The following is a 22105-nucleotide window of genomic DNA, read 5'->3' as shown; positions in this document are numbered from 1 at the left end:
TATATATGGGGCAATACATGGTATCAATATCCACATTGAGGTGCCCAAATCACACAGACCTGAACTCCATGATCAGTCAGGTGAATGCTGTATAAGATGGTTAAATGAATATGCTTGCGAGTGACACTAGGCCAATACAAATATACCATTAGATAGGAAGGACATTGTATCTGCACTATGATTAACAGTAAGCATCATCACCTGACATCACCCGAGTGACACTGACGGAGGAGAAGACCATGGCAATGAGGTTGGTCATTGAAGGGCAACCTGTTACTGAGGGTCTCTTGACTGTGAATTAATGGAGCATTGGTAAAATAATGATTAGGTCCATCACATCCTGGACCATGTTGAGCCTTAGCATCTCTGTATGTCTTTGTTGGAAACTCCTGATCAAGATGAAGCACTGGAGCTCAGTTGAATAAATAGCTGTTTCACACATCTCTGCAGGATGTCCAGCAGACCAGGACTCTTGTTACTTTTGAAGCCTCTGTGAATATACCACAGTTTCAAACTACTGTGTCACTTCATCCCAGCTCACGCTGAATCAAAGCTGGTACACTCATTTCATGGCACCATCTGATTCACACTAATAGATCCACAGAAGGAATTCATGAAGCTGTGACCATTTGCCCTTGGAGAAGTGAGATGAGTCCCAACAATATGCCTCTCCATCCAAATGGCAAGCCTCAGGTATCATTATCAAAGTTGTAGATTTGTGAACATTTGTCAGCACTTCAGCAGTTCAGTCCCATGAGGAAACAATGTCTGTCTATGCCAGGTGTGGTGCCATTTCTCCAGCACCTGAGAAAGACCCATGGAGCATAACACCAAGCAAGGGGTGTACACAAAGTCTACAGCATGGTTGCATCCTCGGGATTTATGGAATTATGGATAAATGAGATGGACTATCTATGCATGTCTCTTTTGCCTGGAGTTAAACCACTACAGATAACAAACATAATGCATATAGGACTTGAAAGACCTGATGAGACTGCGAGCATTGGAGGTTCCGAAAAAGTACCTTGATAGCTAAAGGCAGACACTCAATCTGTATGTAACTCAAAGTTGTAAACTGATCAGAAGACTGAGTTAGCCACTACATAGAGTAGACAGCTCTTGAAGGACCCAGAACCACAACCAATGTCATCTAATGCCCCACAACAAGAAAATCAGCAACTTACATATGCCTACCTATTCATTATCTCCATTTCAAATGTTCCTTGTTATTCTGCTGTGATACTCATTCTTTGCGAATTGTATATTTCCCTCATTTACCCTCTTGACTTATTGTATTTGCCTGATTGTTGTTTGAAGACTTCATCTAAGATGTGTATAGCACACGTATTTTTGTTTCATCAAATTTTCTATCTCCCTCACATTTCTATATACCTCCCTGAAGCAGGCCTTCAGTTCCCTTTACTTTTTTTTGGAATGCCTCTATTGTAAACCTGCAACATGTCCTTATCGATCAGTCATTTTTTCCATTATATTTTTCCTGTCAGTCTTTGATTTCCATTTCACGCTGGTTACATTCCTCCTCATCTCATTGAAATCACTCCACTCCCAATTTAGTTGTATTATTTTAGATTTTCCCTTGCCTCTCTATTATTAATCTAAAACTTATACTGCGCAGATCACTCTTACCCAAGTGTTCAGCATACAGGCACACACGTCACCTCATTCCCCAGCACCTGATGTTATGAAGTTGAAGGCATGTACTGTACCTCTAAGAGAGTGCGAAAGCTGTTTTGCACTGTAGACACCTGTTATGTGATTGATGAGCAGTCTCAGAGCGTACTGGGAATTTGAAAATTTGTAACATTTGGCTATGAAACAAATACCTGAGATTTGGTTGCTATATTGACAACAATTCGAATTTAACAATCAGTCTAAAGTATGCCCCAGGATACTAAAGCACAATCGACTTTGAATTTACAGTTTTGCCAACATTGAACCAGTGAGACAATTATTGTTAGGGGTATAAAGAAGCAGGCATTTTGAGAGTTAGCCAGACAGTAACAGCTATTGAGAGACTGCCATTCAAAATACTCTCTATCAAAGGTGCATTTTTCATATGAAACATCTTTGCAGCAAAAGACTGAAGATGACCCAGGGAGATCTGTAGCTGAAAGAAAACAGACACTGACGACGATAGCTACTGAGTGGTTTTGTAATTAAATTAATGCAATTTTAAGGTGGGCTTTTATGGGAACAGTATATTGTTATCGAGTTGGAGGAAGATAGCAAACCTTTAAGAGAAAGGAGCCTTAGAGTTGTAAGCAGTTGTTGTTTAATGTTCACTTTTAGAGTTAAATAATAAATTGATACATTTTGTGTAAACAGTGGAATGTGGGGAGTTCTCTGTCACTCATACTTTAACAGATTATGAGGCAAGGTGAGCTTTTCTTGGTGTTTGGTTTAATTAACAGAAGGGTTCATGGCCGTGTCATAAAATAGAACCAACAACACCTCTTTCTTCATTGAGCCATGACATTCCATCAAGGAGGTTCATTCCAATGATAGTTGCTGAAGTTCACCAATCTATAGTCCTTATGCATTTCTACAATTTTCCTGTAGGTATGATTTTGTATCTCTCTCATCAGTTGGAGGCCTACAGAATGCCCCTAAAATCATGATCATACCAATTTGCTTTGTAAATGTAACAAAAGAGATTCTTGCCACAGTCTTCTCTCATGAATACTGCCATCCAATTTACATTGTTTTCCTTTCCCATATTTTGTGAACATTTTGTATCCTTGAATCACAATCACCAAGCATTTACCATTTTTAAAGCGTGTTTCTATGCTGTTACTGCTTCATATTCTCATGTGGAACTTTATGCTTGTAGCTCAACAACCTTATTCATCGTTGTTTGAGCATTTACCCTGACCTGTCCTGGTATTACACTTAGTTATTCTTAGTTAGCTGATAGGTAATGTGGTACTACTTCCTTCTCTTGCACCACCCAAAGCTTTACTGTTATCATACAATACAACGATTGTTATCCCTTTGCATTGGTATTTCTTGCAAATGTGAGTGGTGAAAAGCTTCAATAAAGTTTGTCTATTTTTCAGCAATATCTAAGTTTTGTACTGACAAACAACAACGTGCATCCCTCTCTGCTGGTGCCAGTTCCTCCTGCCTATTTAGTTTGAACTCTCCCCAGTCACACTCATGAACCTCTCTTGGAAGACATTGTCCCAGCCTTTTTGAGGTGAAACCAGTCCCATTAGAATAAGCCCCAATTTCCCAAAATCTGATGCCATCTCCTACATCATATCTCAAGCCGCACAATGATCCTCAATATTTTCCTCTTTCTATTTTTGTTAGAATGTGGCAATAGGAATATTTGAGGCATTACAAAAGTACCTTCAGAGCTTTGGCTTCTTCTCTAGCTCCTAAAAATCTGACTATAAGACCTCTGACTTTCAAAATGCCTGCTTCTTTATACCCCTAACATTGGATCATGTCATTGGTTCAAGGTTGGCAAAAACAATAAATTCAAACTTGATGTAGTTTTAGTATCCTGGGGCATAATTTAAACTGGTTAAATTTGAATTGTTGTCAAAATAGGACCCAAAACTCAAGGTATCAGTTTCATAACCAAATGTTATATATTTTCAATTTTCCAGTTCACTCTGAGACTGGTAGCTAGCTATATGACAGGTGCTCATAAGCTCTCAGTGCAAAATAGCATTCACCCTCTCTTAAAGGTACAGTACACACTTTCAACTTCATAACAGTAATTCACCTCCTGACTCCTGAAAATACAAGTCATAAATGTGATGGAATGTTTCCCATGTGCAGCTCCAAAAACAATAAACAAGCTGGACAAAGTGTAGGATAAAGCATGTATTTGGCATTACATCCACAAACATTAACTCCCTCTACCATTAACATTCAATGGCATCAGCATCTACATGATGCACTGTAAGGTTTAGTCAAGGCTGTTTAGGCAGAATCTTCCAAACTAATGATTGCTACCATCCACAGGGAAAACAGTGTCCAACACATGTGAACACCACCAAGCTCCCCTCAAGCCACTCCCCATCCTGACTTGAAACTATATTGCCCCTTTGTTATTGGCTTGGGTTCAAACTCCTGGAACTCACGTTCTGATGGCATTGTGGGTCTATCCTGCACCATGTCGACTGCAATGATTTAAGAGCTGAAAATGTGTTGCTGGAAAAGCGCAGCAGGTCAGGCAGCATCCAAGGAACAGGAGAATCGACATTTCAGGAAGAAGGGCTCATACCCGAAACGTCGATTCTCCTGTTCCTTGGATGCTGCCTGACCTGCTGCGCTTTTCCAGCAACACATTTTTAGCTCTGATCTCCAGCATCTGCAGTCCTCACTTTCTCCTGCAATGATCTAAGAAAACAGCTCATTGACTGCTTTTCTGGTGTAACTAGTAATTGGCCCAGCCAGCAGTGCCCACATTGCCTGAATGTTTTTTTTTAAATGGATTATCCATAGGAATGGGAATAAAGTCACAAACAATCCTTTTTCATGTGATATCATTCTGTTCTTACTGAAAAATTGGCATGTAAATTGCCCTTCCTAGTTTTATAAATTAGAAAGTTTAGGTGCTGTTAAAATAAGTCAATATTTCCCTTTATATTATCTCTTCCCTTCATGATGTTGATAATTTATTGTTCGGTTATATATTTGTCCAGTATCTATTCTTTGAATGTGAACATACATAGTGAGTTTCAAGAGAGTGAGATGGATAGGAGGACAATTACAGATTTATGCAACACCACAGCAATACTAGGAACTTGTTAGAGGACAGATTGCTAGACTGCTATGATACCCTACAATTTTCTCTGCACACTGTAATCTATAGACATGATGAGCTCAGTGTGAGCTTCCACTGTAGAGTTCAGATCTGGAGTGGCTGCTGTTCATGCAGTAGAAGCATTGACATCAGGCATTAGACACAGTCATAGTTGGAGTCCACAGCTGTGTGAGGTTGATCAGCATTTATACTTATTGTAAGATAGACTCCAAACTCTGGACAAAGCCTTATATCATGTTGGCCCCAGACTACTCCTACTCCTTGATGTTGACTGCAGGTTTTCCAGTCAGCTTCCTAATGTGGCAAGAATAAGATCAGGCGTGTCCATCAGCCTGTCCCATTGAAGTCCACATCTGAGTCTGCAGCAGTCTTTTGTATGGTTTTACTCCCTAGCAAGCTTGCCCCTGCGCTATGCTTTCTCCCTGCCATGGCTTCAGGCTATTCAGCCACTGCATCTCGCATTTATGTTCTCCTTTGAATTTTGCACAGTGTCAAGGTGTGAGTGAAAGTGTGAAATTAAGTAATCGTGCATCTTCATTGCCACTGCCTTTTTGCTGATCTTTCTCTTAATTGCCAAGTTGTATTTAATAAGCATGCAAAAGGAGAAAGGCTAAGGTTATGATTGGGTATGGAGAGAAGTAAGCGGTACATGTCTGCATTATGTACAGGCTATAACCTGGACAGAGTGAAATGAGAGGGAGGTCGTTTGTGAGAACTGTAATTATCTATGACAGTACCACCATCTTCAGTGATTTCAGTCCTGCCAATGGTCACAGCCCAGGAATAGTCATCCCTATAATGGTCAGCAGGATTTCTAGCACAGGGATCAGAATGTGCAAGCAAGCCTATCTCTTCCTTTTAGTTTGAGTTGCCTCTAGCTGTGCATCACCTTCTTCCACAACTGAAAGGAATCAATCCCTCTTTAACCTCCTTGTCCACCCTTCAATCATCCCAACATCCCTTCCCCTTTCCAGACCACCTTTACAAGAGGTGTAACACCTCCTCTCTCCTCACTGTTCAATAGCCAAAACATTTGTTCCAGATGAAGCAGTGTTTCACCTTGCCATCTTCAAATTGAGTGTACTGCAGTCTACACTCGTAATACAGTCTCTTTTACACTGTAAAGGATAAATGTGGACTGAGTGACCACTTTGTGGAAATCCTCCTCTTAGCCTGCTATCATAACCTCCAACTTCAGTTGATTGCTCTTTTAACTCATTAACATCCTCCCTTCTATCTTTAGCCTGTTGCAATGGTCTGTTAAAGCTCATTGCAAGCCTCAGGAAAAGCACTTCATCTCCCATTAAGTATTTTACAGCCTGCTGGCCTCAACATTTACTTCATCACCTTCAGATCATGAAGCCTGTCCTTCAATTTAATTTTTATTTGCTATAAGAGCCAGCCTATACCTTGCTTTCATGTTTTTGCTTTCAGACAGTAATATTTTGCAATTAACTTCTTCTCTGCACCAGTGCTTTGTTTCAGCACGAAAGCTCTCCCTTGATTTGTGTTGAGTTATGTCTTCACTATTTAATCTATGGAACCTTGCCCAGATATTTGTTTTTGCTCTACCTCTCTTTTCTACCAATAATATAAAATTATTATATTTCTATATTTCGATGCCCTTTCAATTCCAAACTATCATACTCCAAGTGAAAAGTTAACTCTGATTCGCTCACCACAGACGCTGCCAGGCTGACTGAGTTTCTCTATTATTCTCTGTTTGTATTTCAATGGACAAATGTCAGATGAGCAAAGTTAGTCTAGATGAGAAGTTCCTAAGAATACTTTCAGGTTATTTCCTTCGAACATCATGTTCTGGCGCTGATCAGAGTGCAAAGTATATGAGACCTGAAATTGTGCAATGTGATAGAATTAAGTAATGGTCACATAGCGAAGGCATAACTATATAGCAACCATGATATGACTGAATTTCACATTGAGCTTGAGGGAGAAAGATGTGGATTTGAGGCTGTTCTTTTAAAATTTAAAGAAGGGCAATAATGAGGGCATGAAGGCAGAGCTGGCTAAAGTGAATTAACAAATGCGGCTAAATGTTTAGATCAGAGTGGTGCTGGAAAAGCACAGCAGGTCAGGCAGCATCCGAGGAGCAGGAAAATCGGCCTTTCGGGCAAATGCCTTTCATCAGGAATCGTGCCTTCACCTTGGATGCTGCTGTGCTTTTCCAGCACCACTCTGATCTAAACTCTGGTTTCCAGCATCTGCAGTCCTCACTTTTGCCTAAATGCGGCTAAATATTAGGTCAACAGAGATGTGGTAGCATACATTAAAGGGGTTATTTCAGAATAGATAAAATAATTACATTCCAAACAGCAAAGAAAAATTCAAGGGATAAACCCAGAAATGTGAAAGATAGAAATGTTAAAGATTGGAACAATGAGATCTATTGTTCTGCAAGCTCAAATTCAGATAAGGAGTATGATATTGAAGTTTACTACTTCCAATCTATATCACATCATTCAATGCAATTACACATTGTTACAATCAGCATTCCCTGTCATTTTTTCCCTGAAGCTGCCAGACCTCAGGCCCGTGTGAGGCAGTAGTTTCTGGAAGTGGAAGCTATGCGTCAGTACATAGATGAGTACGTGTGAAGTTTACTAATGACTGCACGATCACATGGCCACACAGCTTAAAGTTAATTATGAAGGTCCTCCAACTTGTTATGATTCCAGACAGGGTATCCCAAATCATTGAGCTCTAAGTGAAGCACAGTGAACCGGCTCCCCTTCTTTATTCACTTATTGCCCCACTTGGTCACAACCAGGTTAATTTTTCTCACCTTAAATTATTTTAGGTTTTAAAAAGAGCCAATTTAACCAAGCTTTCTTATGTTAATAAAGAGTGAATTTATTTGTTGCTAAATGCAAGAAGAAATATTAGTGCAACATACACAAGGATTAGGAATAAGCGTCCAAAAAAAGGTTTAAAAAATACAGATCGGTCTCTGAATCATTCCTGAAGGCTATATAATGGATAATTGCAGCTGTTACATTAGACCATAGATTTCCTACAGTGGGGAAAGAGGTTATTCATTCCATCATCACACTGACCCTCCGAAGAGCATCTCACCCGGACCGCTACCCTATTCCAGCAACCCCACATTTAACCCGGCTAGTCCATCTAGCCCATACACCATGGGGCAATTTAACATGGGTAATCTACCTAACCTGACTGTGGGAGGAAACTGGAACACTTGATGGAAACCCACACAGTCATGGGGAGAAAATGCAAACTCCACACAGTCAACCAAGGCTGGAACCAAACCCCAATCCCTGGTGCTGTGAGGCAGCAGTGCTAACCACTCAGCCACTGTGCCAACCCTGGTAGTGTGGCTGTTGGCAACTGAGCAATCGCTTTTGAGATTCTTGGACTGCAGTTCAGTTAAAATTCTGTTTAATGGCAGGGGACTACTTCCTTTCTTTATCTACAGTGCAGAGGTGTTTCAGGCCATTAATACGTACACTGTCAGTTCTAACTTACTTTTCTTGTATAATTCCTGGAAGATTAAAACACAAACATGTCTGTAGGAGATCATTTCCTGCTGAGAGAAAAGTGGGAAGTCAGCCTCACATTATCACTTTTTTTTTAATCTTTCTGTTTGACCTTTCCCTGAATCTGTACAAGTATCTCATTCCATGGGTCTACACAGGACTCTGCCAGACAGTTACAAAATTTTCATCCACAATTGTCATTTTGAAGAACAAGTGTGGAAATTGAAAGTTTAATACGTCTATAAGTAGTTTGGGGTTCTAACCTATCATCATGACACTTCCCCAGCAGGCTGAATAAAACTCACCATCAAAATGAATGGAAATCAACCCATCCTCATTTTTTAACAAAACAATCTCACACCCATTCCTTCTCTTCCCTCGATCAGTATTTATTTTCAGTTCGGACCAGCGCTTCTTAAGTTCCAAGAAATGCATTTCCAATCACATTTGAATCCCCGACAATGTGTGTGATGTGCAGTATAGTTGAAGGAATAAACTCTATTGGAATAAGCTGACAATCAAAGTCTTGGGTTTTTCAGCAGAAGTTAATGCGTTATAGTTAGAATAGATTTTGGTGTATCTGCCCATTTCAATCATATTTCTCAATGTGTTTAAAAGCCAGTAATACATTAAGATTTTCCTTTTCTCCTATGGGGTACTGTTTCTGATATTTGTATTCAACTGGCTTCATTTTTCTGAACCTTTCTTCCTGAAGGAGAATAGCCCCTAACTCAATGTCATTTGCATTGATGCCTACTTTAAATGCTCAAAGTTCATAGCTTCAAGCACAGGCTTATTAACATGTTCTTCAGCTTTTCTCAGAGCTCCTTGGCATTTCTCAGCTCATACTAGCTTTGCTGATGGAACAGTCACTGAGTTGAAGCTTGAGATGAACTTTCAATAGAACCCATTCATTCTCACGAACCTCACAATTTGGCATTTTGATATGGTCGTGGATATGGTAGTGTTACTGCTTGCACATTTGTGGACCTGGGCAGGACGTATCTCTTAATCACCACATGTCCTAGATAAGTCACTTGCATCTTAATAACTCTTTGCAAGATTGACTGCAAGGTCAGCTGACTGTATTTTCTGATGCATTTCCTCGGCACTGCAGTAAATTGGGTTTATCTGGGTAAAAAATGCTACCATCTCATTCATCAGCCTTTGAATGGTAGCTTGGGCATTTCAGAGTCAAAATGGCATGATTTGTCACTGGTATAACCCATCCAGAATTACAAAGGCAGTGATATTCTTTTCACAGGTGCCTTGAGTAAATCTATCTTGGTAATGTAGGCAATGTAGGCTTTACTTATCTCAGGTATGAGACAGCTCTGGTCACTGAATTAATTTTTTGATTGTCAATACAGAGCCTTGTAAAGCCATCCTGCATTTGTGTTGGAAATAGATTAGACTTTGCCTTTTAGAGATGATCTTTTAATAAACAGAATCAGTGTATTTGATTTGCTTTCCCGGTGTAACACTGTTAAGTGCGTTGAAGTGTTCAGGGATTAAAGCTGATTTCGAATGTCAGAAATAGTATGCCCTAATACCTCATAACTGGAGTCAGCTGATATATTTGGGCAGCCAATCAAAACTTTATTTTGTACAGAATTTAAAGCAATAAATCTAGGTCAGATTTGCTGAGCTACTAACATTAATTAAGCTGTTATTCCCTACTCTCTACATAGATCAATGTATCATTTAATTGGGCTCTCATTCATTTACGATGAGTGATTAAAGGCTTGAGTGCTATAGAGTCCAATTGTTAGTTATCTCATCTCTGGGCGAAGCCAGCATTCCATTTTCATTCGGCATCACATTGCTCCATTCTGAAAGACAGCTATTGTGTAACAACAGGGTGTTCTCCAGTTGTAAGGGTCATGTCTCAGCTGACGAATTGGCCATGACATCTTATTTCTGAGCTGCTCTCCTGTACAATAAGTATCGGTAAGAGTGGGCCCTGCGCAGAATGGTGGGCATAGATGGCAGCACAAGCCCAGGCAGCGGCAAGGCAAAGTAAATGTTGAAGGAGAAGTCATCCGGCAGTGGCTGCAGCAGTTCCAGGACAAGACAGATGTAGCTTCACCCCAGTCGGAGGTCTCCTGACGAGCGAAGAGCAGGTCTCAGGCTTAATCCCCCAGTCCAGTCTCGCAGGCTGATCCAAGGGTCCAGATCTGCGGCTAGGCCCTGCTGTTTGATGGTAGAGGCAGCGATGATGGCAAGTTTGGTCCCACTGTCGGACTATATGGCACCAGCAGTTGCATTGATGAGGTCAGTCCAGTGTGAACTCATGGTAGTGGCAAGGTAGTGTAAGAGAGTGGCAGCTATTTGTTCAAGGAATGGCGGCAAATCACGGTTGCAATAGTGTTGTCAGTTTAGCAGCATGGACTCAAGGCAACACTGTGGAGGAGCTGGGATCCAGGCCCATGATTGAGCTAGAAGCAAGGGCTGTTCCAAAGACCACCTAACTTGATTGAAATAAAACTACAATGAACTTTTTTTTCTATCTTTATGGTTTACGTTTTCCTTTATTTCCTGTTTTAAAATGGCACCAGAGAGTAGTGACATTAAACACACTTCACAGTCTTTGTAATAAATACACATGACAATAAATCAAATCAAATCAAATCCGTTGTCAAGAAGGCAGGGTCCCTTAAGGAGCGCAACTGGGGAACTCCAGGTACAGCTATGAGGCTGTAACAGCTGCTGCTCCATCATGTGATTCATCACTTCCTGAACCTGGCCAATCTTTACTGGGCTTAGCCAATAGAGAGGTGTCTTATAGGAAAGGTGTCTCCCACAACAACATGATTCAGTATAGTGTTAGGGTGATGTAACCTTACTTATCCCTGCAATAACACCCCCATATTGTATTGAACAGCCTTCTAAAGATGGAGTTTTCCAACACTGGCAGCTGTGGCAGGTTTTGCAAAGCTTGACTAAGATCTTTGAGGAGTTGTGACCAGTTAAGTGCTAACTAATGTGGATTTGGCTATGGAACCTCATGAGCTAGCCACAATATTTCCTAAGGCACTTTGGTAACACGACTACCTAGTGGATCACTTTCAGGTCAGTGAAGTGGTCTCCATTTCCTCATCAGCACCTCATTCTTCATATCATAACGTTAATGGACTGCTTCAGTCTTACCTTCATTGTGAACAGTCTGAGCTGGTGCTTGTCACTGTGGTTCAGCTAGTTGGGTTGCTATCAAAAAAGTGAGTGTATTACCTCACTCCTAGTGTTTAACAATGTATTTGTCACATTTCATTCCTCAGTGATTGCCTCTGGCTCAAAGTCATCCCACTTGGATTCCAACTAAAATTTGTTCCTTTGTGTTTTGAATCCACCCCGGATCACAAGTAACTCCATGGTGTACAATGCTCCTTTGACAGCTGTTCTCACCACATCATGAGATCTGTACTCACTGTCATGAATACTGTCAACCCCTGTCTCCATCATCTACCTCAGAATTATCCTGCCTGTCAATTCCACTTAATGCTTTGGCTCATTTGACATTCGAACGAGAAACCTTGCTCTTTCTTTCAGGCATTAAGGAATGCAAGCTGCAACAACTCACACCACTCTAGAACCTTCTTCTTCTTCCCCTTCCCTCTGACTCCAGCACTTCTCTAAGCCCACCTCTTACCTTCTGATCTTCTGCTGTCTGGTGCTAAATGGTTTGCACCCAGCAAAGGATTTAGTTTTACCCTTTTACTCCCTCAACTCAATAAATTTTTAACATGGCACAGCATCAAATTCCTCTTCCATTGTCTTCACCTCCATGTTTGTTACTTTGAGCAAGAGTTTTCTCACTGTCCCACATACCTCTTTACCCATCAACAACCCCCATTCCTCCATCTGGACCCCTCCCTCTGGACTCTCATTTGCACTTAATCTTTTAATTGAGAACTATCAGTGTGTCATCAGTGGCCTTAATTTCTCTGTTCCTCTCACCAATGCAAATCTATCTCCTGCTAAACTGATTGCACTCTATGTTCTCAGATCTAGCCCTGGCTTTGTCATCAAACTGCTGACAAGGGTTCTGCTGATGTTGTGTGGTGTACTGACCATAAGTGGTTAGCACTGCTACCTCATAGCGCCTGAGACCCGGGTTCAATTCCCGACTCAGGCGACTGACTGTGGAGTTTGCACATTCTCCCCGTGTCTGCGTGGGTTTCCTCCGGGCGCTCCGGTTTCCTCCCACAGTCCAAAGATGTGCAGGTCAGATGAATTGGCCATGCTAAATTGTTGTAGTGTTAGGTAAAGGGGTAAATGTAGGAGTATGGGTGGGTTGCGGGTCGGTGTGGACTTGTTGGGCCGAAGGGCCTGTTTCCACACTGTAAGTAATCTAAACTCTCAAAACTAACTTCAAATAATTCTGTTAAGAATGGACACTGAATGCGGACATTTCTACACTGCAATGAAGAAAGCCTTTTGAAGTTTTTTTTAGAAAACACTATTTCAAAAACACAATTTACTCACTTTAATTTATTCATTTCATCTACGGGGTCAAAGCATGGACATGAACTGGCTTCCCTTCTTTATTTACCTCACAAATGTTGGTCACTGCAAAGTTAATTGAAAAGAATCCTTGCCATTGTGGATACCTTTCTCCCTGACCAAATTAATTTAGATTTCAACTTGAACAAATTTGACCAGGCTTTCAGTTAACAAAAGTTAGTTTATTAATTAATAAATGCATGAAGAAAGAAGATGTTAGTTAGAAAAAGACAAAAGTTAAGAGAGATCTGATCAGGCTTTGAGTTATTTGAGAAGAGCAAATTACACTAATGTTGTGGCGACTACATTATGTGGTACCAGTAACATAAGAGAATGAGAACATAAGAAGTACGAGCAGGAAAAGGCCATCTTGCCCCGTGAGCATGCTCTGCCGTTCAAAAAGATCATGGCTGATCTTTTTCGTGGACTCAGCTCCACTTACTCCACTTACCATTATCATTAGTGATTGAGCAATCAATATTGAGATTCAGTGGTTAGCACTGCTGCCTCACAGCCCCAGGGTCCCAGGTTCAATTCCAGCCTCGGGTGACTGTCAGTGTGGAGTTTGCACATTCTCCCTGTGTCTGCGTGGGTTTCCTCCCACGGTCCAAAGATGTGCAGGTCAGGTGAATTGGCCATTCTAAATTGCCCATAGTGGTAGGTGCATTAGTCAGAGGGAAATGGGTCTGAGTGGGTTACTCTTTGGAGGGTTGGTATGGACTTGTTGGGCCAAAGGGCCTGTTTCCACACTGTAGGGAATCTAATCTAAATTCCAGACTTTGTAGGTTGATTGAAATTATTTTTTTTCTCATTCCTTTAGGTGGTAGCTATCTGGGAAAGTGTATTTTTATTTCTCTTTCCCTGCAGTGCAGGAATTTTGATTGTTGCTCTCAAACAGGGACCTTCACAGCACACTAGTCTAAACACTAGTGTCAGGGCACAAATACACACAGGCCAGTGTCACATTCACTTTTTTACTCTCTTATCTTGTGCAACTTTGAAAAAGGATAAAACACATATGTGACATAAATGGTTTCTTGATGATTGGGTTAGATATTCCCAATATCTTTTCTTTCTTTAGACTTGCTGTTTGAAGTTTCCCTGACTCTGGACTGGTATGACATTTCATGGGTTCACACACAACTCTACCAGATGGTCATTGAATCCAAGTCCAGTTTAACTGTTACAGCATTCTTTTGAAAAAAAGAGTATGTGTGAATTAGAAGTTTAATAGGGCTATAAGTACTTCAGCGACCTGATATGTCATCATGAGTAAATATTTGCATGTAAAAATCTAAACAAACAATACTTTGTGAAATTCGATGCGATAAATACTTTAAAGTAAATACGTGAGTGAATGTGATAAGATTAAGATCTATGGCAGGTAATGAAATGCAACGTGAGTCTGATTGTGATGAGATCACTGTTGATAATGATATCCTACATTATGGAGCAATTGTGAAGGGTTCTTGTGCAATGGTAATGTCTCTACCTTTGACCTAGGAGGTCCAATTTCCACTTATTCCAAAAGCATTTCACAACACAACTGAACAGATTGATTTAAAAATATTCAGGATGAATACTAATTGCTCTTTTGCTACAATGATAATGTTGAGAAGTGTGGTGCTGGTAAAAACACAGCAGGCCAGGCTGCAACCGAGGAGCAGGAGAATCGACGTTTCGGGCGTAAGCCCTTCTTCAGGCTTATGTCCGAAACATCGATTCTCCTGCTCCTCGGATGCTGCCTGGCCTGCTGTGTTTTTCTAGCACCACACTTCTCAACTCTGGTCTCCAGCATCTGCATTCCTCACTTTGTCCTACAATGATAATGTCCCTATCTCCAAGCTATGAAGCCGAGATTCAAGTCCTACCTCCTCCTGATATGTGTCATATATAAGTGAACATGTACACTTAAAATAGCAAGTGTAACTGTGAGTTGGAGACAGTAAGGACTGCCGATGACGGAAGCCAGAGTGAGCAGATGTGGAGTTGGAAAAGTAAAGCAAATCAGACAGCATCTGAGGAACAGGAGAGTTAACAATTCAAGTTGAAACCCTTCGTCAGGGCTGGGGAGCCCAGATATATTTGGAGAGAGGGAGTGGGGTTGGAGAAAAAGTAAGAGGAATGATGATAGGTGGATGCAGATAGGGTTTTATCGTGATTGGCCAGTGGGAAGGGTGGAGCAGATAGGTGAGTAGAAAGATGGACAGGTTAGGTCAGGTCAGGGAGGCGAGGAGAAGAGTTAGTGCTAGACATAGAAAAAGGCTGGGGGAAGAAAGACTTTGAAGCTGGTAGAGTTGATATTGAGGCCATGGGGCTGTAAGCTTCCCAGACTAAATATAAGGTGTGGTTCCTTCAGTTTGTGTTTGATCTCATTCTGACAGTGAAGGAGGTCAAGGATGGATAAATCGCCAGGAAACTGGGAGTGGTCATTAAAATGGATGGTAATTAGAAGGTTGGGTTTGTTGATGTGTGCAGAGTGCAGATGTTCTGTAAACTGATCCCAGTGTCTGTGTTTGGTCTCCCTGGCAGCGAGATGACACATCAGGAGCAATGGATGTAATAGAGGAGGTTGAATGAAGTGCAGGTGAATCTCTTTCAGATCTGGAAGGATTGTTTGGAACTGAGAACAAAAGTGAGGGGGTAATGTGGGGAAAGTTGTTGCACCTCTTGTGGTTGTATGGAAAGGTATCGGGTTGGTGGAGAAGTTGGTGGGGAGTGTAGAGTTGACAAGGGAGTCGGGGAGTGAATGGTCCCTGCAGAAACCAGACAGAGATGCGGAAGGAAATATCTTTTTGGTGGTAGAGTCTGATTGTAAGTGACAGAAATGTCAGAGGATGATGTGTTGGATTCGGAGATTGGTGTAGTGGTATGTGTGGACTCAGGGGACACTATCCCTATTGTTGCTGGGGAGAGGGAGGCTTGAGGGCAGAGATGTGGCAGATGCATTTGAGGGCATCCTTAATTTCTGTGGAGGAGAAATTATGATCCCTGCAGTAGGAGATTGTCGAGGATGTCCTGAAGTGAAGTGCCTAATCCTAGGAGTAGATACGACAGAGGCAGAGGAATTGGGAGTATTGGACAGTATTTTTGCAGAAAGGTGAGTAAGAGGAAGTGTACTCAAGATAATTGTGGGAGTCAGTGGGTTTGAAATGGATATCAGTGGTGAGCCAGTTTCCGGGGACAGAGAGGTCCAGGAAGGAGAGGGAAGTGTCAAAAATGGTCCTGGGAATTTGAGGGTGGGGTGGGAGGAGTTGACAAAGCTGATGAACTGCTCAAGCTCCTCGCGGGAGCATAAGGCAGCACTGATGCAGTCATCAATACAGCAGAGGAAGAGGTGGGAATATTGCTGGTGTCGTTGTGGAAAAAGGACTGCCCCATGAATCCTACAAAGAGGCAGGCCTAACTTGGGCCCTTGTGGGTGCCAATGGCTACCTCTTTGGTTTGTAGGAAGTAGGATGAATCAAATGATAAATTGTTAATGGTGAAGACCAGTTCTGCCACGCGAATGAGTGTGTCAGTGGAAAGGAACTGGTTGGCCTTACAGGAGAGAAAGAAGCAGAGGGTTTTTAGGCCCTCTGTGTTGGGGATGCAGGCTTAAAGGGCCTGTACATCTATAGTGAAGATGAAATGTCGGGGCTGGGGAATTGAATGTTTTGGAAGAGATGGAGGGCATGGGTTGTGTCTCAAATGTAGGTTGGGAGGTCCTGAATGAAAGGGGAAAGAATGGAGTCAAGGGAAGAGGAGATGAGCTCAGTTGGGCAGGAGCAGGCAGAGACAATTTGTTGACCAGGGCAGTTAGGTTTATGGACATTGGGTAGGAGACAGAAATGAGCAGTGTGGGGTTGGGAAACTATCAGGTTGCGGGCTGTAGACTGGAAAGCTCTTGAAGTGATGAAGTTGTTGATGGTCTGGGAAATGTTGGCTTGTTGATCAGAGGTGGGGTCATAATCAAGAGACAGTACAAGGTGGTGTCAGAGAGTTGGCGTCTGAACGCAGCAATGAAGAGATCACTTCCCTTATCATCACCCCCCTTATCGGTGGGTTTAATAGCGAGGTTAGGATTGAAGAGAAGGGAGTGGGGGGGGTTGCATACTCTGATAAAGAGAGGTTAGGGTAGGTGAGGGTGGAGAGATCCATTGATGTTGCAACGGCTGCTGACATGAAGGAATTGAGGGTGAGTCGGATGCTGGGAGGGCATGTCCATGAGGATGGGGTTTGCCAGAGGCAGGAGAAAGGGTCGTTAAAGGGTGGATTGGATTCCCATTCAAAGAAATAGGTGCATAGACAAGGAAAAAGAACTCAACATCATGATGTGTGCAGAATTCGTTCATGTGTGGGCTTACGGCAATGAAGGTAAGCTCTTTGCTGGGGATTGGCTCTTCAACCTCAGTAACCGGGAGGTCCAGGGAAGGTGATTAATACCTGGCAGAGCTGGGGCTGAGTGTACAGACCTGGGGTCAAGTGCGGAGATGGGGACTTCATTGGGAGTGGGTATGTGCGCTGGAGTGGTCATGTGGGTGGAAGTGGAGGTGACCTGGTCATTGATGATGTCAGCAGTCATATGGTCCTTGACACAAGCAACAACAGCAGTCACATAGTCCTCAACATGAGCAGAAGCCACTTGATCCATGGGGATGGCCAGACCATCCAAATAGTCAATGGCCTGCGGCAATCCCCCAGAAGGTCAGAGATGAGGTCAGGGATGAATAGTTGATGAAATTTGTGTCTAGAGGTAATTATGGGAGAGTTTAGATGAGCTGCAGATGAACCTCTAGGGGCGCCCCCACCAACCCACCCTCCCTTCCCGGCACTTTCCCTTGCCACCGCAAGAATTGCAAAACCTGCACCCACACTTCCACCCTCACCTCTGTCCAAGGCCCTGAAGGAGCCTTCCATAGCCATCAAAGATTTACTTGTACTTACACACACCTCATTTACTTTATCAGTTGCATCCGATGCGGTCACTGGGGAGACAGGACACCTACATGTGGAAAGCTTCAGAGAACATCTTTGGGACACACACACAAAGAAATCCTACCACCGTGTGCACAAACACTTTAACTCCTCCCCCCAACTCCCCCAAGGACATACAGGTCCTGGGCCTCCTCCATCGCCAAGCCCTTACCACGCCTCATCTTCTGCCTTGGGACTTTGCAACCAAATGGGATCAATGTGGATTTCACCAGTTTCCCCATTTCCCCTCCCCCAATCTTATCCCAGATCCAACCTTCCAACTTGACATCGCCCTCTTGACCTGTCCATCTTCCTTCCCACCTATCCGCTCTACCCTCCTCTCTGATCTATCAACTTTGGCTTCACCTTCACCTACCTATCATACTCTCAGATACCTTCCCCCCAGCCCCACCCCCTCCCATTTATCTCTCTGCCATCTTGGCCCACAAGCCTCATTCCTGATGAAGGACTTAAGCCCAAAACATCAATTCTTCTGCTCCTCGGATGCTGCCTGACCAGCTGTGCTTTTCCAGCACCACACTCTCGACTGCAGGAGAATCTCTATTGGATCGGGAAGGATTATTTAGGGCCTTGGATGGAGGTGAGGGGGAAGGTGTGGGGGCAGTTGTTGCAACTCTTGCTGTTGCAGGTAAAGGAATCTGGTTGGTGGAGAAGCTGGTGGGGAATGTAGAGTTGACGAGAGAGTCGCGGAGTGAACGGTCCCAGGGGAACACAGGCAAAGGTGGGGAGGGAAATATCTTTTAGGTGGTGGGATCTGATTGTAGGTGGCAGAAATGTTGGAGGAATGGTGTTTGTGGTGCAATGGTACCATCGTGAGCTAGGAGGCCTGGGTTCGAATCTCAGCTGCACCAGAGTTCTGTGTTAAAGCCCATCTAATAATATTGCAAGCGTGTGGAGAAGTCATGCAAAAACAAACTGCTGTTGGAATAATAAACGTATCTGTTCCCTGTAAAACACTTGCTGCTACTTGTATTTTCTCATTCCTCCACTATTTTCTCCTCAGAGGTATGACAGTGGAAACTTCAGAACTTTAATAACCGTTCATAGACTGACAGAAGCAGCAATAACTCTGAGAGAAATAAACTGTTATGGCACAAGGACAAACTGTTACACAGGCAATTAGCCATATCTGGGAGACAAAGGAGTTGAAGCTACCTGAACAGAGCTGTTTTAACAACTGCTTGATAAATGGCTTCTTTAAGCTCAAGGACAACCGAATGCCCTGCTGAAGAATTGAAGGAGTTAACTGCAGGAAAATTGTACCTTCGAACAGACACTCAATGCCAAATGTAAAAAGGAACAGGGAAGCTACCTCTAATAAGAAGGTCACCTGCAGACTTGATGGTTTCAGAGGAATCATTAATGCCACACCACAAACTTGAAAGATAGAAAATTATATAAGAATTCGACTCCAGCATTCTTTGAGAGCAGAATTCCGGAGAACAACACTCCATAATGATCAAACCTTGGACATCCAGATATAGACACTGTTGGTCAGAAACATAGCTAAATTCTACCATTAATCACATTACAGTTAAGTTGAGTTATGTGGCTTAACATGCTTACTTGTCAGATCTTATTTTGGTTGCTACATGCAATAAAGTTTAAATAATTGTTTCAGTATTTGTCTGAGATTTCTTAATATGGCTTGAGGTATTTTATGCACAACAGCGGAAACATTACAATAATCTTCTCAATATCACATGATTGTTTGACTGCACCCAATCAGCATCAGTAGTTACTGGATGGTTTATAGTACAGTTCATGTAGTATAAAAAGTGCTGACTTATCTCTCTCAGAGCTCTCTGTGTATTGTCTAATGATTGATACCATTCTCAAGTATAAACTGCGGCTTTGCCATGGCACACTTGAGTTAGAAGACCATGAGGAATGGTTTCACTCTAGGGACTTGTGCATAAATTCTGGGTTGACATTTGAATGGAACACTGTGGGAGTGTGATTTCGCAAGTGGATGTGAAAGATTGATGGCAGCACTTCCAAAGCAGTAAATGTTTACTCCAGTCTCATGGAAAATATTGATTCCTCAAATAACATTATATTCCACCATAGATGCTAGCTGTAATCCATTTCAATTTTTCTCCAGGAATAAGACAGCTTTAAAGATGACCTGTGGCTTTTTTTAAGTTCTGCTGATATCCATTTATTTTTAGGAGTCTCCTACCTAATGTGTCATAACTGATATGAGCAAATAAACTGACCTCACATTGAAGTACTGCCAATCTGAGGTCATCAACGATATTTCTAATTAAGCTATTCAGACAGGGTTATGACACAATTCTTAACATTCCGGCTCAGAGGTAGGAATACTACCACTGCACCATAAAAGGCCCTTCTGAGGACATTAGAAAGTAAAATCAAATGCGGGATAATCCAATTGCATCAGATTCAGCTGATAGCTGATCTTCTCTGTGCCAGTTACTGCAGTGATAATGCTTATTTGGGAGGTATAGTGTTTCAAAAAACTGGAAGAGTATAGGAGTCTTGGGAAGCAGCGGTAGTAAGCCTACCTCCGAGCCAAGAGACCCAAGTTCAATTGCCACTTGCTCCAGAGTTGTATAATAACATTGCATTACAGGGTGATTAGGAAAATATTCAACAGAAGAACAGAAAGGGCTTAGGCCTCTTGAGGAACATCCAACAACCAGATTATTCAATTTGAACATTAAATTCTACCTCATTGAGCCTCAGAAATGTGAATATATAAAGGTAATTTGATTCATTCTACCTATGGAAATGCCAAATGTTGGAAATTGGACCTATTGATTTAAATCAAAGTTAATGCATATCCTGTTAAGCTATTTATTGTGGCTACAATTTCCTGGATACAATCACTGATCGCATATTTGTACATGATAATGTAGCAGATAGTAATTGCTTTAGGTACTTTTGGAATAAGTCAATGAAATTATTTGTATTTTCATATTTGCCAATTATGTTCAGCAGATATTATTTATAATTGCAAGTATTTATTTGGAAGTATAATTGACTACCAACTGAGTTGTACCAGCCACATACTTAAATCATCACAAGAGTAGGTCAGAGATGAGGAATTCAATGGTGAATTCAATACACATAATTCCTCAAATCATATTCATCTGTAAGGCTCAGGTCAGAAAAGTGATGGAATGATTTCCATTTGCCTAATGAGTGAAACTCCAATAACAATCTGGAAGCTCAACACCAGCTACGAAGAAATATGCACTTGCTCCACAACTGATACATTATGGCAGCAGTGTACCAACTACAAGTTGCACTGCAGCAACTCACCTAAGCTTCTTTGACAGCATGTTCCAAATCTGGATGTCACAAATGTACAATCTCTACCAGCGCAAAGAATAAGGGCAGTAGGTGCATGTGAACATCTGCAAGTTCCTCTCCAAGTCATACTCAGTCATGACTTGAACTGCATCACCATTGCTTCATTATTTTGGGGTTAAATTCCTGAAACTCACTTTCTAACTGTGGGTCTACATAGACAACACGGTCAATAGTGGTTTAAGAAAGCAACTTATCACTTTCTTCTCAAAGACAATTGAGGATGCATAATAAATGTAGTTCTAGCAGTACATTTAGTGAGTAAGTTCTGATAAAACTTTGTATTTTACTTGATTTGCCCTCAAGATCAAAGCTGGAGGTGCAACAGCAGGAAATAGAGCAGCTTTCATCTTTGGGACCTTAATATAAATTCAGACCAAAATGGTGGGATAAACATCTTTCTGTTAAGTGTAAAGATTCAATGTGATGTGTCAAACAGTTCCTGGTTATTATTAGCTTTCAGAAAAACAAACATCCCTCGATGAAAGACTAATTTACAAAATGATTAACAAGGAAACACACTGACTAGTATGGGAATTAGAAGCATGTAAATAATCACTTCGAGACAGTTGACTGCTGAAAAGAAGCATGCATTTCTCAGTAACCGTCTCAAAGTTTCACATTTTACAATGTTTATTGAAACAAATACTTTGAAGCAATCCTACACTAAACACTACTTAGTATGGATCAAATAAATTAAACTAGAGAAAAGGCATTTACTTGAAACTTTTTAATATAACCACAAACCTAGCTCTGCATTTATACATTACATGACACTCTTTATGGACAGTGTATTCTTGAGCTTAAAATTAAAAGCCCAACTCGAAAAGGGTATATTCTCTTGCTGGAGCGAATCTCTTCCTTTTTGAGGGTGGAACTTCTAGTGTGCATTTAAACAGAGCTCATTTGTAAAAAAAAAAATTGGTGGGTTGTAGGCATTGCTGGCTGGCCAGCAAGTATTGCCCATCCCTAG

The 22105-nt window shown here is 41.7% G+C and overlaps 1 long non-coding RNA gene across 2 annotated transcripts in view; it reads left to right on the top strand.

The window, feature by feature from the left end:
- The window catches only part of LOC140482609 (uncharacterized), an 82943-nt gene extending 63580 nt beyond the window's left edge, over nucleotides 1–19363 (top strand). For both annotated transcript variants that reach the window (XR_011961765.1, XR_011961766.1), the window contains one exon: nucleotides 18800–19363. This is a non-coding gene — a long non-coding RNA (uncharacterized lncRNA). The remainder of the gene's footprint in view (nucleotides 1–18799) is intronic.
- The last annotated feature ends 2742 nt before the right edge of the window (nucleotides 19364–22105 follow it).

Source organism: Chiloscyllium punctatum, chromosome 11 (genome assembly GCF_047496795.1).
Source record: "Chiloscyllium punctatum isolate Juve2018m chromosome 11, sChiPun1.3, whole genome shotgun sequence".
In the NCBI taxonomy this organism is placed as follows: Eukaryota; Metazoa; Chordata; class Chondrichthyes; order Orectolobiformes; family Hemiscylliidae; genus Chiloscyllium; species Chiloscyllium punctatum.
This window is presented reverse-complemented; position numbering and strand designations above follow the sequence as displayed.